Source organism: Culex pipiens, chromosome 1 (assembly GCF_016801865.2).
Source record: "Culex pipiens pallens isolate TS chromosome 1, TS_CPP_V2, whole genome shotgun sequence".
NCBI classification, from domain to species: domain Eukaryota; kingdom Metazoa; phylum Arthropoda; class Insecta; order Diptera; family Culicidae; genus Culex; species Culex pipiens.
Genome location: NC_068937.1, coordinates 133,160,955 through 133,175,954, shown reverse-complemented (window position 1 = coordinate 133,175,954; position 15,000 = coordinate 133,160,955).

Sequence of the window (15,000 nt, the reverse complement as noted above, 5' to 3'; positions counted from 1 at the left end):
AAAAAAAACACAGAAATCAACAAAAGAAAAACAAAATAACCGAGGGGTTGAACAGATTCATCAAGTTTCTGACACTTACATTTCTACCTTTGGCAGGAAGGAAGGGAGAGGAGGGTTGACAACTATGCCGCACATTATGTCAGGAATGGGTTTTTATGATTTCGGCCGAAACAAATATGAATTGCTAATGTCAGAGTTTGACATAATGAATGTAGTTTAGGGTGATGTAGCGAGCGATGGATGAGTTACACGCCGAGGGGGAAGTGCAGGTGTTAAAAATCATGTAACTTGGCCCTTTTGAAGGAGGAGATTTCTTCGAGGAACGGGAATCGATTCATCTAGTAGTGTTAAGAGGGAAATTTAGTCGAATCTTGAAAAAATCTCATTTGAGGACATAAATTGTTTCTGAATTATATTTTTTTTAAGCCAGTTCGAAAAAAAAAATCAAACACTGTAAATAATTATATATTTTTGAAAACATGCTAATTGAACCCACCGATATCTAAATTTCGTGAAAGAATGATACATTGTAAAGATATTCAAATTACTTTCAACTGTAATCAGGCCGTTCCGGCAGTTGAAATAATCCTGCTCAGCAGAAACAATAAACAAATCCGTCTACAAGTTGCCCAAGCGCCTACAAATCCAGTCACGTTCATTTCCGGCGAACAAATGTGCCACAAAATGAAAGAAACGGGGCGAGAAGGAGAACAAAAAATCAATTAATCTAATGCAAATTTGTGAATCATTAGAGCCTGAGGGGGGAGAAAATACCCCGTAACTGTTTCGGGGTTGGCTGATGACCTATCCAAACTCTGAGGGGAGAACCCATGTAGTGTCAAATTGGACAAAAACACACACCAGAAACAGACCGGCAAACCAGTTTGATATGAGAGGGGGGGACCACCCGTGGGGATGTTTCCCTGGGCTGGATTAGGGGAGGTGCTTTTTACAGTTTTTTGAGGGGTGCCTTTTTTTCGAGAGCACAGCATTTAATTGCCTTTTCATTAGCGAACGAAATTATTGGTTCGTTTACAAATGATACAGATTGTGAATTTTTGACGCAAAATTGAGGGGAGATATTTCATCAGAAGTTTTTTTTTCTCAATTTAGCCAAACTGTTGAAAATGGGCTTAAAATTTAGTTTTAAAACTGATAATTTTTTCATTTCCATTTCTCCCGCAAAAATGGAATCCGTTCGATTAACACACTCTAATCCCAGATGACACACAAAAAAGTGAAAACGTCCGTAAAAATTACGACTCTATTCATTTTCCACGGCGATGCGTTCGAATAGAGTTGTTAAAATTTTGTGCCCCCATAAAACTAGCGTCCTCGCAAGCATTACCACCCCCCTATCCTCATTCTAAACTATTTATAGTGACTTGTTCTGTGTGCTTGTTCTCTGTTCTCGGTTCGTGTTTCGAAAGTTTAAGTTTCAAGAGTGAATAAATGAGAGTGTTAACCTTTAGTTGTTCAATCCTCTAGCATTTAGTTAACAATTTCTCATCTTTATTGTTTGAATTTGGTATTTTTTATATTTAAATAAGTGCAGTCCCTGGCAGTTGATAATTCGTTAAGAGTTTATGCAAATTTCTTACTTTTTTTTGTTTGCTCTACAACTACAAAAGCAACTCTTCGAAGTTTCAAAAAAGGGAAAGAGAAGCAAAAATAACAATTAAAAATACAAAAAATTAAATAACAAGCCATAGTCTCAACATTTGAATGAAAAAAAAAGTGTTTTAAAATGCATTTTACACTAGTTCAGTTGTTTTGCAATCATTAGTTTTCAAAAAATGTAAGATTTGGCGAAAACATAAAATTTAGCGAAAAAAAAAACTTTTTGTAGAGCACAATTTTTTGAAAATTTAAAAGATTTTTGAATACACCCAGGAAAATGCATTTTAAGTTGATTATAGCAGATTGCACTTGAATACCCCTTGAAATTTTGAAGTTTTTTGAGCTAATTTTTTTTTTTGCCCCCTGATTTTCGGGCCGTTATTAAAGGGGGAAGGGAGGGGAGAAAAAAAAATTGTACCAGCCTATTTTTATAATGTTTATTTTTTGTTCTAAATGAAAAAACTCCTCTCTTGATTATTTCAGATGGAAAAAGTACACTGTATTTTCCATAAAATGAAATGTCTCCAAATTTTTGGCAGCTGTTCAATGGGAAATGGCGTCAATTTAAAAGCTATTTTTTTAACGAGAAATTCGTTTTTTTCGTAGCTTTGAGTGCAAATCCAAGTTCCATCAAATCGGGCGTCAAATTTAACACTAAAGTACCTTTGACATCAAACTTCTATCTCTTCTCTGTTTGAATCCAGATCCAGTGTAAATCCAGAAAAATGAAAGGGGTCGTACCGGCCCACCGTCACGAGAAATACAAAATAGACTTTGGATTCATGATCTAGAACCAAAATTAACCCCATGAAGCAAAGTTTCACGGAATTCAAAGAGGGGTCGGGGCAACTTTTTCCGATTTCGTGTGAATTGACAGAGAATGTCCCAAATAGTTCTTGGTTTATGGATGGTCCCAAATGAAGCTTACACTCAAAGTCAAAAGTATCCTTTTTCAAGTTCACCCGTCGTCACCCTTTTAAAAGGGATCGATAATGTACTGATTTTGACATACCCTTTTGAAAGCGTGACGCCGGTTGAACTTGAAAAAAGGATAGATAGTATCCTTTTGAGGGATACTTTTGATTTCGAGTGTAGATTTTATTTTTTTCATTTTTTAAAAAATATGCTGTATTGTAATATGTTTTTGAAACAAAATCTTGCCGTACAAAAGTTGAAAATATAAATAAGTTTTATTTCAAGTGTGAAACAGAAAAAATAGCATGAATTTTCAAACCATTTAGGTTATTTTTTTTTTTTATTAAAATTTAGATTGCCTCAAAAATCCATAAATTTGCAAGCGAATTGCCAAACTTTGCCAAATGTTGCATAAATATTTATGACATTTTTTTCAAAGTTTTTTTCGTTTGAAATCCGTACTGCAATTTTTTAAAATAAAAAAAGAATGTAAATAACTATTGCTCCTTTAACAGCCAATTTCTAAATTCCTGTACATAAAAAAATGGAAAAGGTTTATTTATTCAAAACAATGATTCTCATTTCATTATAAGGTAATAATTTGTTAAAGATTTACCTCACCTTTCTCAGGGTTGCCAGTTTACCAAATTAATTTTGGAATGCCAGATTTTTCATGTGTTAGAAAGATTTAAGATTAAATATTGGCTGTGCCAGATATTGGCAGATTTTGCCAGTTTTTTTTTAAATAAAATATTCTGAAAATTTTGAACAACTTTTTGATTAATATGAACGATTTTAATAAAATATCAATTTTTTTGTAAATTTTTATTTCAATCGATGAAACAAATTGAGTTATACAAACTTTTCAACTCATTCAAAATTGTAAGATTTTCGTCTGCCAGATTTTTTTCAATTTTGAACCCACTACCTCTGAAAACTCTCCAAAAATGTATGGAGTACATATTAAAAATTACATTATTATTTAAAATAAAACATCAATAAATATTATCTGCCGTCAGTGGGGGTGACATTGGGTGAGGGAGTGATTTACAATTTTTCTAGTTCTTCTCTTTAAAACCTAATTATTTTTAAAGAGTCGTTTAGGGGATATTTTAGAAAAAAAAATGCTAGAAAAATGACGTTCCAAAACTCAGATCTTCAATCTTTTCAACGCGTTGTAAAGGTCTTCCAAATACCTTTCTAAAAATGTATAGCATGACGGGATTTCTTACAAAAACCACCCTTTTTACAAACTTCCGAAGTTTAGCTAAAATCGTTTTTTTAGCATGACTTTTGAAGAACTTTTCTAAACCTCATAATATTAACTAGGGTCTTGTGAGACCCCAAGATGGATCGAATGAGACCAAAATAGTCTAAATCGGTTCAGCCAGTTTGGAGATAATCGAGTGCATATTTTTCGGTGCACAGACTCACATCCAGACACACGCACAGACATTTATTCAGAATTTGATTCTGAGTCGATAGGTATACGTGAAGGTGGGTCTACGAGGTCGAATAAAGAAGTTCATTTTTTGAGTGATTTTATAGCCTTTCCTCATTGAGGTGAGGAAGGCAAAAATTAGGTGGATATGTAACAGGTGGATATGTAACACATGACCAGTACGATAAAGAAAATCAGTAGGTAACAATCAACCCGAACAGACGGTAATAACTAAATTCATGCCATTTCAATAACAAATACTGTTAAAATAACAAAAAATGTTATGGAATATTCTTGCAAAATCCATTTTTGCATAAGAGTTCAATTACAGTTTATGTTATCATAACAAAAATTGTTATCGGTCTGATATTGATTGAAAGCCAGAACATCTTGAGAATAACATTTTTTGTTATGGAAGAATACCTCAAACTGTTATTGGGATGATCGGATTAGTTGTTAAAATAACAAAAAATAGTAACAAAGATTTATTCAAAGAATAACTTAAAATGTTATTAGTCTGTTATTACAATAACAATCCAATAACAAAAAATTAATAACGGCGAATAACAAATCTTGTTATAAATAACATAAAATGTTATTTCCCTAGTATTTTAAAATCTCAAAAAGTGATATTCCCAAGTTATTTCCGTCTGCTCGGGAAAAGTTTGATTGAGAAAAATCTAAATAACCTTAATTGTAACCAAGTTTGTCAAGTCGTTAATTTTTATGTCCAGTATTAACCAAGAAGTTTGATACCCATATTATTCAAACTTGCTTGGTTTAATAAATGTCCCCCATCGGAAAATCACTGAGAGCACTGGTCAATCCAAGTTGAGGTACACTCAGTCAAAATGTCGTTTTTCATTTCCAATAGAAAAAAAATCCATGACATTTGATATTGCCCATGACACTGTTTCTGAAAATGTGACTTTGAGTCCGATTTCTTTCTCAAAAAATATGTTTTAAATCTATAAAATGGTTCTTATAAAAGTGAGCTTGCTTTTAATAAAAATTCTAATCTAATCTAATCTAATCAGACCCTAGCGCAGCCAATCTTTCGAAGGGATCCTGGAGAGTGCCTTAGGTTAGATGACGCCTAGCACTCTTCTTGTCATTTATTAACATTTGTAGTGCGCCATTGCATCGGAATGCATTGAAACATCACAAGCGTTAAAGCGGCCAGGCCTACTGCGTAAAGCCGTATCGCAGAGATGACTCGTAATTGGGTTGAGTTTGAGCACTGAGTGTTCGAACAACAACACAATTCTGAATCGACAGGGGAGGAAGAAGCGTGGGGACACACCACCATACGCTCCGGTTGGTTATAGCGCCACAACTCGCTCACTTTTAATAAAAATTCTGTACATAAAATAATTTTAATTTTATGGTGTGCATTTTTGTAAATGAACATTAAAATTGCCAAGTCATTTAAGGTAGCACAAACATTACCTCAAAGTTTCGTCAAGGGTTAGCCAGAGCGCAGCAGGATGCTGCCAGCGGAAGGGTTCACGGGGAAGGAACCACCCGGGAGAAGTGAATATGCTAATTTCTGACGCTTCGCTTAACCTGCGTCATTTTCACTTTTGTGAACGGTTTAACCTTCTTGGCAGTTGGCTTCAATTAAAACGAAACAGTGGTGAGGAAAGAGCGTGGTTTGGAGGGTGTTCTGTTTTTGGGAAAAACAATCGAATTTCTGATTTTTGAAGAATTTGGCCATGATTTTCACACGAATTAAAGAAACAAAGAATTAACTAATTTTAATTTCACAAAACCCATGAAACCTAATTAACAACCTGGATGCAAATTCGGCGCAATTCAAAAGAAGACATCTTTCGCAGACAAAAAGGAACAGCTTTTCTAGCCCTCGGGCGGTTAGTCGGAAGCGTTCCTAGACACCGACAGACAGACAGACTTAGACTCAAACTCAGACGATGGGACTCGGCTCAGAGACAACGCGAAAAGTGGTTCGGTGGCGACCCGTCTCCCCGAGGGCATTTCCCGCCCTTTTGTTGTTTTCTGTCTGGAAAAATGAGGTGCGAGCGCTGACGATGTTTTCTCGTGGTGGGGAAGAAACGAGTTCTTCTTTGTAATTTTGAAATTTAAAATGAAAGTGGAACCAATTAAACAAACGTTGAACTTTTAAAAATTGATTTTCATAATTGAGAAATTTGTTGTTGGCATTACAAACCCACAGTAAAACGGTTAATTTGGAAATAACCTTATTTTAAGTATTTTTTTTAATTACAACTGAATTATGTAGAATCTGCAAAATCTTGAAAAATGAAATGAAATATAAATAAATAGTTAAGTTTGGAGTTCTCTCAAAACACTAGTTCATAAATATATAAGTTCAACGAAAATATTCTGAGAAATGTCCACTCATATCTTTAAACAGTTCTCTTAAAGTTTCACCCTTGCTCACATCAAATGAAGCTTAATAACCATGTAAATGCAAATGAAAACACAGTTTGACCCCCGAGGCCGCTACTGCCTCCAGGGCCAACCACCAGCGAGATTCTGGCTGTCAATTTCATTCAGCTCTCCACATACTCTCTCTCGCTGGCGAAACCAGTCCCTAAAACGTGCACAGTCATCCCTCTGAATCCCTCCTGACTTCCGTCCGGGAAATCCTCCCAAAACCCCCCGAAGTTATGGCCCACTCACACACACACACACTCAAACGGCTGCGAGGGTGAAATTTCACTTGACTTAATAATTTTGTAATTACAATTTCATGCTAGTTAAGCACTCGATACCGATATTCAACCCCACTCTCACGGAAATAGCTGTACCGGTACTACTTACTAGTATGGCACATGGCAAACCGGAGCAACGACAACAAACCGCCAAGAGGCACTTGGGCGCGATAATCCGGGCGTTCTGTGATGGGAGGGAGGGCCGCGTGGGGACGCGAACCATGCATGTAAAAGGATCAACTGCGACGACAACGGTCAGGTCCCGCGCGACATTCACGAGCGTATTCCAAACAAATTAATGTCGAGCTGGCAGTTTGTAAAATAACCAAGGGGGAGAGAGGGGGGAGGCATTTTCTTTTAGAATTTTGTTTGAGGGGAAGGTCGAACTGAAAGAATCCAACTGAAGTTTGTATAAATATCGTACAATTCTACAAAACTTAGCAAAAAAAAAAAACAGAGAATAATCTCAAGCTGGTGTTACATTACATTATTTGTGAACTAGACTCTAGACTCAAACTTGTGAGCATTTCGACGCCGTCGTGCTAACTTGTCGTACGTCGCTTTTTGACGTTCCGAGAAAAACGCGTTTTAATGTTTGACCTTGAATAAACAAAAACGAGAGCCCCCGTTGTAAACAATAACAAACACGTTTTGTTTGGTTGACCATTCTGTGCATTGTCCTGAAGTTTGGTTGAATTTAGTTGCTGGAGTCCCGAGTTATAATTACAAATGTTTACGGTAGTCGGGCATGTACGTGTGTCAAACGCGTTCTGACCTGAAATCCCTTTGGCCAGTTGTCGCACATACAGCAATTTTCAGGTTGTGTCAAGAAGGCACGACAAGATTGAAACTTCTTTCACATGAAAAGCGAAAACACAGCACGGAGTTTTTTCTCGGTTTTTTATTGAATATCTCAGGATTGAAATCGAATTTTGGGGATCTGTGAAGATAAAGATGAGGCATTGAGAGCTAAACAAAATGACGTTCTTAAATCAATTTGGCCCAGATTGCACGTGTGACAAGATAGCATGACAGCGACGAACCCGTGATCGATTCCCTACTGGATTTAAGCAATAACCTGTCACAAAATCCGCTGAGGTTTTGTTTGGAATCTGGAGCTGGTGTCATTTTTGACGTTTTTTAAATATTTTTTTTATTTAGTAAAATATAACACTTGCAGCACCAACGAGGTCAAAAAAGTTGGAAATGCGACTTCACCGGCTCTTTGAACCCTTGGAAAAAAAAAGTTGGAATTGCTTTTTTCATTGTAACTTACGGTAGACGCATCTGCTTTGGATCTACCTTGTTGGAGGTGATTCTTGACATCCTTCCGGATCGAATGCAACAAGCATCATTCAAATCGGCTCCCCCCCTTCAAAGTTGGCCCGAAAAATCAGGGGGCAAAACAGTATTTTTTCAAAAAACTTCAATATGCATACCCCTGCGTTTGGAATAATTTTTAGCATGTTTGGGTGATTTAAAAATCTCTTGAATTTTAGAAAATTTTCTGTGTTTATTATTGTGCAATTCTCACTAACTTGGACTTAGAACTAAATTATTGCTATTATTCGCACTATTGCTACTTGTCAAACTGGCTTGGAAAATTTAAAATTTCCTCAAAAATGATCAAAGAGAGCCGAGGTTTATCGCTTGTTTTTCAGCTGTCACTCGCAATTTTGAAGTGCGAAAGTTCAGTTTGGTGGAAACTGCGACTGGAAATGTAAATAAACAACGAGTGGTTGCCTAGATTTTTGAATTTTTGCTGTCAAAAGTGCGAGAGAAAGTGCGGACGAAATCCAAGTTACAGTGCAAGGATCAATATCGCAAAAAGTTTTTTTTTCGCAAAAAAATGTGTTTTCGTCAAATTTTACATTTTTTTAAGCGGGTAATTCTCCGCCAACTCACACAGCAGTTGCCCCGACCCCTCTTCGATTTGCGTGAAACTTTGTCCTAAGGGGTAACTTTTGTCCCTGATCACGAATCCGAGGTCCGTTTTTTGATATCTCGTGACGGAGGGGCGGTACGACCCCTTCCATTTTTGAACATGCGAAAAAAGAGGTGTTTTTCAATAATTTGCAGCCTGAAACGGTGATGAGATAGAAATTTGGTGTCAAAGGGACTTTTATGTAAAATTAGACGCCCGATTTGATGGCGTACTCAGAATTCCGAAAAAACGTATTTTTCATCGAAAAAAACACTAAAAAAGTTTTAAAAATTCTCCCATTTTCCGTTACTCGACTGTAAAAAATTTTGGAACATGTCATTTTATGGGAAATTTCATGTACTTTTCAAATCTACATTGTCCCAGAAGGGTCATTTTTTCATTTAGAACAAAATTTTTCATTTTAAAATTTCGTGTTTTTTCTAACTTTGCAGGGTTATTTTTTAGAATGTAACAATGTTCTACAAAGTTGTAGACCAGACAATTACAAAAATTTTGATATATAGACATAAGGGGTTTGCTTATAAACATCACGAGTTATCGCGATTTTACGAAAAAAAGTTTTGAAAAAGTTGGTCGTCATCGATCATGGCCGTTCATGGTCACCCGCGACAGACACGGACGACGAAACAAAGAGAAACGCAAAAAGTAACTTTTTCAAAACTTTTTTTCGTAAAATCGCGATAACTCGTGATGTTTATAAGCAAACCCCTTATGTCTATATATCAAAATTTTTGTAATTGTCTGCTCTACAACTTTGTAGAACATTGTTACACTCTAAAAAATAACCCTGCAAAGTTAGAAAAAACACGAAATTTTAAAATGAAAAATTTTGTTCTAAATGAAAAAATGACCCTTCTGAGACAATGTAGATTCGAAAAGTACATTAAATTTCCCATAAAATGACATGTTCCAAAATTTTTTACAGTCGAGTAACGGAAAATGGGAGAATTTTTAAAACTTTTTTAGTGTTTTTTTCGATGAAAAATACGTTTTTTCGGAATTCTGAGTATGCCATCAAATCGGGCGTCTAATTTTACATAAAAGTCCCTTTGACACCAAATTTCTATCTCATCACCGTTTCAGGCTGCAAATTATTGAAAAACACCTCTTTTTTCGCATGTTCAAAAATGGAAGGGGTCGTACCGCCCCTCCGTCACGAGATATCAAAAAACGGACCTCGGATTCGTGATCAGGGACAAAAGTTACCCCTTAGGACAAAGTTTCACGCAAATCGAAGAGGGGTCGGGGCAACTTTTCCCGATTTCGTGTGAGTTGGTAGAGAATTACCCAAAACTATTGATTGCAAAACAACTGAACTAGTGTAAAATGCATTTTAGACACTTTTTCCACGCAAATGTTGAAAGTATGGATTGCTATTTCAATATTTATATTTTTTTATTTTTTTGCCCTTTCCTCGACCCCGGCCAGAGCCGAGGGACAAAAACTTTGAAAAATATTTGCATCGGCCTTAGTAAACATATTAAAATTTGAGTTTTATGGAAAATCGTGCACTCATTCATTTTACAGCTTTGAACACGATCGAAAGTAAATATCGTAAGTTTACAGGTGATTTTGTCATGAATTTTTATTTTTTGATGAATTATTTTGGCATATTAGTCACAGTTGATCCTTTCGACAGTATGGTTGTTGTAATGACTGCACACGATCATTTTATTGGATTCTTTTGCGGAAAAGTGGCTTCCAGTGACGAAATAAGCCCTGAATGTTTTGTATGTTTTGACATATCAAAAATAATGCTTAGTTCGAATGAAAACCAAGAAGCATCTTCAATATGCTACGCAAAATTGTAATCCTCTCAGAAAAGGGAGTTTAAAATATTACGCAATCGGTAAAACTTTTCCCGGCTCAAGGGAAGGGAAGGGAATTTCATCAATTTGCGGTACACTAAAGCCACTTTAGAAAATTCTGCCCAGCCAAACCATCATTCTGTTCCCCAGTTTTAATCTGTTGGACAACAATTGTTTTCCCAAATTGATGGTTTTTTTTTGCAGTTTTTCGTTCAAGAGTCCTTGGCGGAACATAGTTCCGTGATGGTCACTGCATCGAGCGATGCTTTTTCTAGTAAGAATCAATTGGTCTGAAACGCGGAACAATGGAAATCCTTTTTATACATACACCATAGAAACATTTTTTAGTTCGATTTGTCTATGTCACAAGTGTTTATTTTTTTATCTGGGAAACGGAAGCGAATTTTGAAATTCAGTAAAAAAAATTCCCCGTTTTGTTCACGATGCGCCGAAAACCCAGTTTTTATTTTCAAAAAATCGTATCTCGGAATCCTGTCAATAAACTCCTTCCATTTTTGAGTATGTTACGTAAAATGAGAAATCCGATAACAATATTTTCAGGCAAAGGCTCTTTGGTCCAGACACGTGTTTTCTTGCGACTTTTTCAAATGTTTGGCTAGATTTTTCGGTTTTTGCGAAAATCAACGAAAATGGTAATTTGTGTGCAGCTTCCATTCTGTAAACCCTTGAAAAGACCCAGTTTAGGAATTACGGAAACTTTCCCAGCATAAGGTTCATACGTAATTTTGGAGACTTGTGTAGACCAAGGGTCAAGGGATTGCTCCAAAAAGACTCAGTCACTCGCGATTCAGCGCAACGAAAAACTTCTCGGATGTAACACATCATCTTGCTTTATCAATTATTTGGATATAAGTTCGTATAATAACTGTCAAAACGGTGTAATTTGATTAATTCTAACATAAACTTTCATTTCACATTTGTTTGGACGCTGTTGTCAATGCCAAAACAATTAAATAAAATAAAAATATGAGTTTACCAAAAATGTGAAGCATTTCACTGAATTATGTCATAGGCGTCCGAAGCACCGGGAAGGCAAAGAAGAAAATTATGGTACACCCAAAGGAAAAATATATCTCAAAATCTGCAACAGTGGATTTGCTGCAGAAAATATCACATTTTATAACATTTTTTTGCAGCAAGCCCCTAGATCATTTTTGCCCGCGTGTAAACATTTCAGCGATCTGCAGTTCTCACCAACACAATGCTGGCCCGTCCCCGAGCAACACTCCAAAGAGAAGCATATGTTGGTGCTCTTTCACTCACTTTTCGTCAAGCGTCCATGGCGTGGTGGTAGCGTGTCGGATCATTAACCAAGAAGTTGGTGGTTCAATCCTCGTTCTATTAAGGGTTTTTTTTTTGTGAAATACAACCAAAAAGCCGTCGGTAATGTCGATAATTGTCGGTAACGGGCAAAAATGTCATACCCCTAGATCGCAAAAAATACATGAGGACAGTTTTCATGCAGATTCTGATATACTTTCATGCCACCATGCATCACAATCATGCGACCGCCGTTTGGGTGTACTGATTTTCTTAAGTTCTAGCAAATTTTTATTCAAAATATCGTTTGTTTTGATGTTAACAGCTTAACGAAGTCCGGATTTCGAATCATGGCGGTATTCCTACCGTTTGTCACTTCCTCACCAATCGCTACCGAACACTCTCTCTTTGCTCTCCCCCTCGCTCCAATCGGGCAGTACAGCAAATGGTTCAGAGAGACCGATTTCGGTAAGTCGCTCAAAGCTGACTGATCGTTTAAGAAAGTGCTTAAAATCAATGATACAAATAATATTTTGCAATTTTGTTGTTTACACATCATCAAAGACACATTTGGCAGCAAATTCTAATTGACGGCAAACTGTTGTAGTGCAGGCCAAGTGAGCGCCGCGCTAGTATTTTTAGGCACTCTCCTCTCTGAGCATATTCGTGTTCGCTCGCGAATTGTTGCGCACTCCAGTCGGCAAAGATTCGTTCGGTGATGAGTGAGTGATTTCTGATCTTTGAACTGGAAATTATGACCCTTGAACTCTGCCCACCATTGAAAAAAACGGGTAATATCCACTTTTGGCAAAAACGAGATATTAGCACCAGGTGGTAGAGGATGTTCCAACGCATCTTCAGGAACTTGAATTTCATTGAAATAGTGTTTAGACTTGGCTGCCGATTCGAAAAACCAAATGGCTAATATGCCACTCTTATGGAAAATTACCTTGACGGATAGGTATTCGGTGACAAACACTAAAACACGCTATTCTCGGAATACTTGATTTGCCATAATAGCCGAATTTTCATTTATGGGCAGTGGTATAGACTATATGATCACTGATCTTAGAATCTTTAAAAGTCTCTTCTGAAGGTTTTGAAAAATTATGTTACTTTGCAGATATTTGAAATGAACACTTGGAGACTTTCCGTGACCAAGATTCCTCCCGATAAGAACCGCCAGGGTGCGCACTTGTGTTCATGTGGTGTCGTTTGGGGAGCCATAATTTCCCTCTCTCCCGCTCTATTTTCCTAACATTCCACCACGATTTCTCCATCCTCTCCCCTTGAAATCCTCCTGAGAGCAATTCTCTACGAAATCGGTCTTTTTTCTTCAATTTTAATTTCTGTATTTTTTAATCCGACTGAAACTTTTTTGGTGCCTTCGGTATGCCCAAAGAAGCCATTTTGCATCATTAGTTTGTCCATATAATTTTCCATACCAATTTGGCAGCTGTCCATACAAAAATGATATGTGAAAATTAAAAAATCTGTATCTTTTGAAGGAATTTTTGGTGATTTTAAATTTCACTTTTTGTCACTAAAACTTGATTTGCAAAAAAACACTATTTTTATTTTTTTTTTTATTTTTTGATATGTTTTAGAGGACATAAAATGCCAACTTTTCAGAAATTTCCAGGTTGCGATCTTTTCGAAAACATTATTTTCAAAATTTTCAAATCAAGACTAACATTTTAAAAGGGCGTAATATTGAATGTTTGGCCCTTTTTAAATGTTAGTCTTGATTTGAAAATTTTGAAAATAATGTTTTCGAAAAGATCGGAAAATTTCACAAATGTTTCATATAATAACATTGAAAATCGGACCATTAGTTGCTGAGATATCGACATTAAAAAATGGTGGGTTGTTTTGGTGAGACTTAAAAAACATCAATTTTCCTGTTTTTAAACCTTTGCATTGCAATATTTCAGCAACTAAAGGTCGTGTCAACAAAGTCCGAAGAAGCAAAATATAGAGAATTTTCTCAGCTTTTCAAAAATATTTTTTCCAAAAGTGTGCAAACATGTGCACTAATTAAAAAAAATGAAAAACTGCGACTATTTTCAAAAAAGTCACCTAAATATGGATTTAACTTGAAAACGGTGCACTTTATCAAAATTTTACCAAAGTACTTTTTGATTGCAAATTTGATTTTACATCGAAAAATGAAGTTGAAAAAATTTTGCGACCAATATTTCGATTTTTTGAAAAAATCAGTATTGATAAAAAAATTCATAACTCGGTCAATGATTTTTTGCACAACCTGGAAATTTCTGAAAAGTTGGCATTTTATGTCTTCTAAAACAAATCAAAAAATAAAAAAAAAATAAAAATAGTGTTTTTTTGCAAATCAAATTTTAGTAATAAAAAGTTAAATAAAAAAATCACCAATTTTTTTTTACCGTGTATCATTTTTTTCCAGTGTAGTCCGTATCCATACCTACAACTTTGCCGAAGACACCAAATCGATCAAAAAATTCCTTCAAAAGATACAGATTTTGAATTTTCATACATCATTTTTATATGGACAGCTGCGAAATTTGTATGGAAAATTATATGGACAAACTAATGATGCAAAATTGCTTCTTTGGGCATACCGAAGGCACCAAAAAAGTTTCAGTCGGATTAAAAAATACAAAAAAAAATCGAATGACCGAAATCCTAGAGAACTGCTCCTGAGCAAAGCGCCGCTGAAAATAATGCTCGATTCCAATAACCGGGGTCCGGGGTTTTCAAAAACAAGAGGGTCCACCACCAAACGGTTTTCTTGCTGGGAGTGGCTCATTTTAATGAAATTGAACGCCCCGAAGCGATTTTTCTCGAGCTGCGTCCACGCTTTTCATCTCGAGGGGGAGGGAGTTGCACACACGTGTGTGAGTTTGTTGGTGTCACCCGGATTTTCTTTCGAAAAAGTGCTGAAGAAATTAAATTTTGAAAGTCGGAACGAGGAAATCGAGAGGGGAGGGGGCCTAAATGTGAAGGAGACACGCGTGTAGGTTTTAAAGATGTCCCGGGGACGGACAAATGGTGGGTTTTTCCATTAACTTTGGCTCGGGAAAGGTTTTCCAATTACAGAGGGTAAACGTTTTAATTATGAATATTTGTGGCACATGTGTGATTTCATGCGAGGAATTCTTTGGTGGAGAAATTGAAGGTGAAGAATCAATTTAAAAAAAGTTAAAAAGTTTAATTTAACCGCAAAATTTTGTTATTGCAAAAGTTTGAGTTTTATTATCATCCCACTGAAAATTTCCTCACCTGCCAATCGAAGAACTTCCAACCCACCAGATG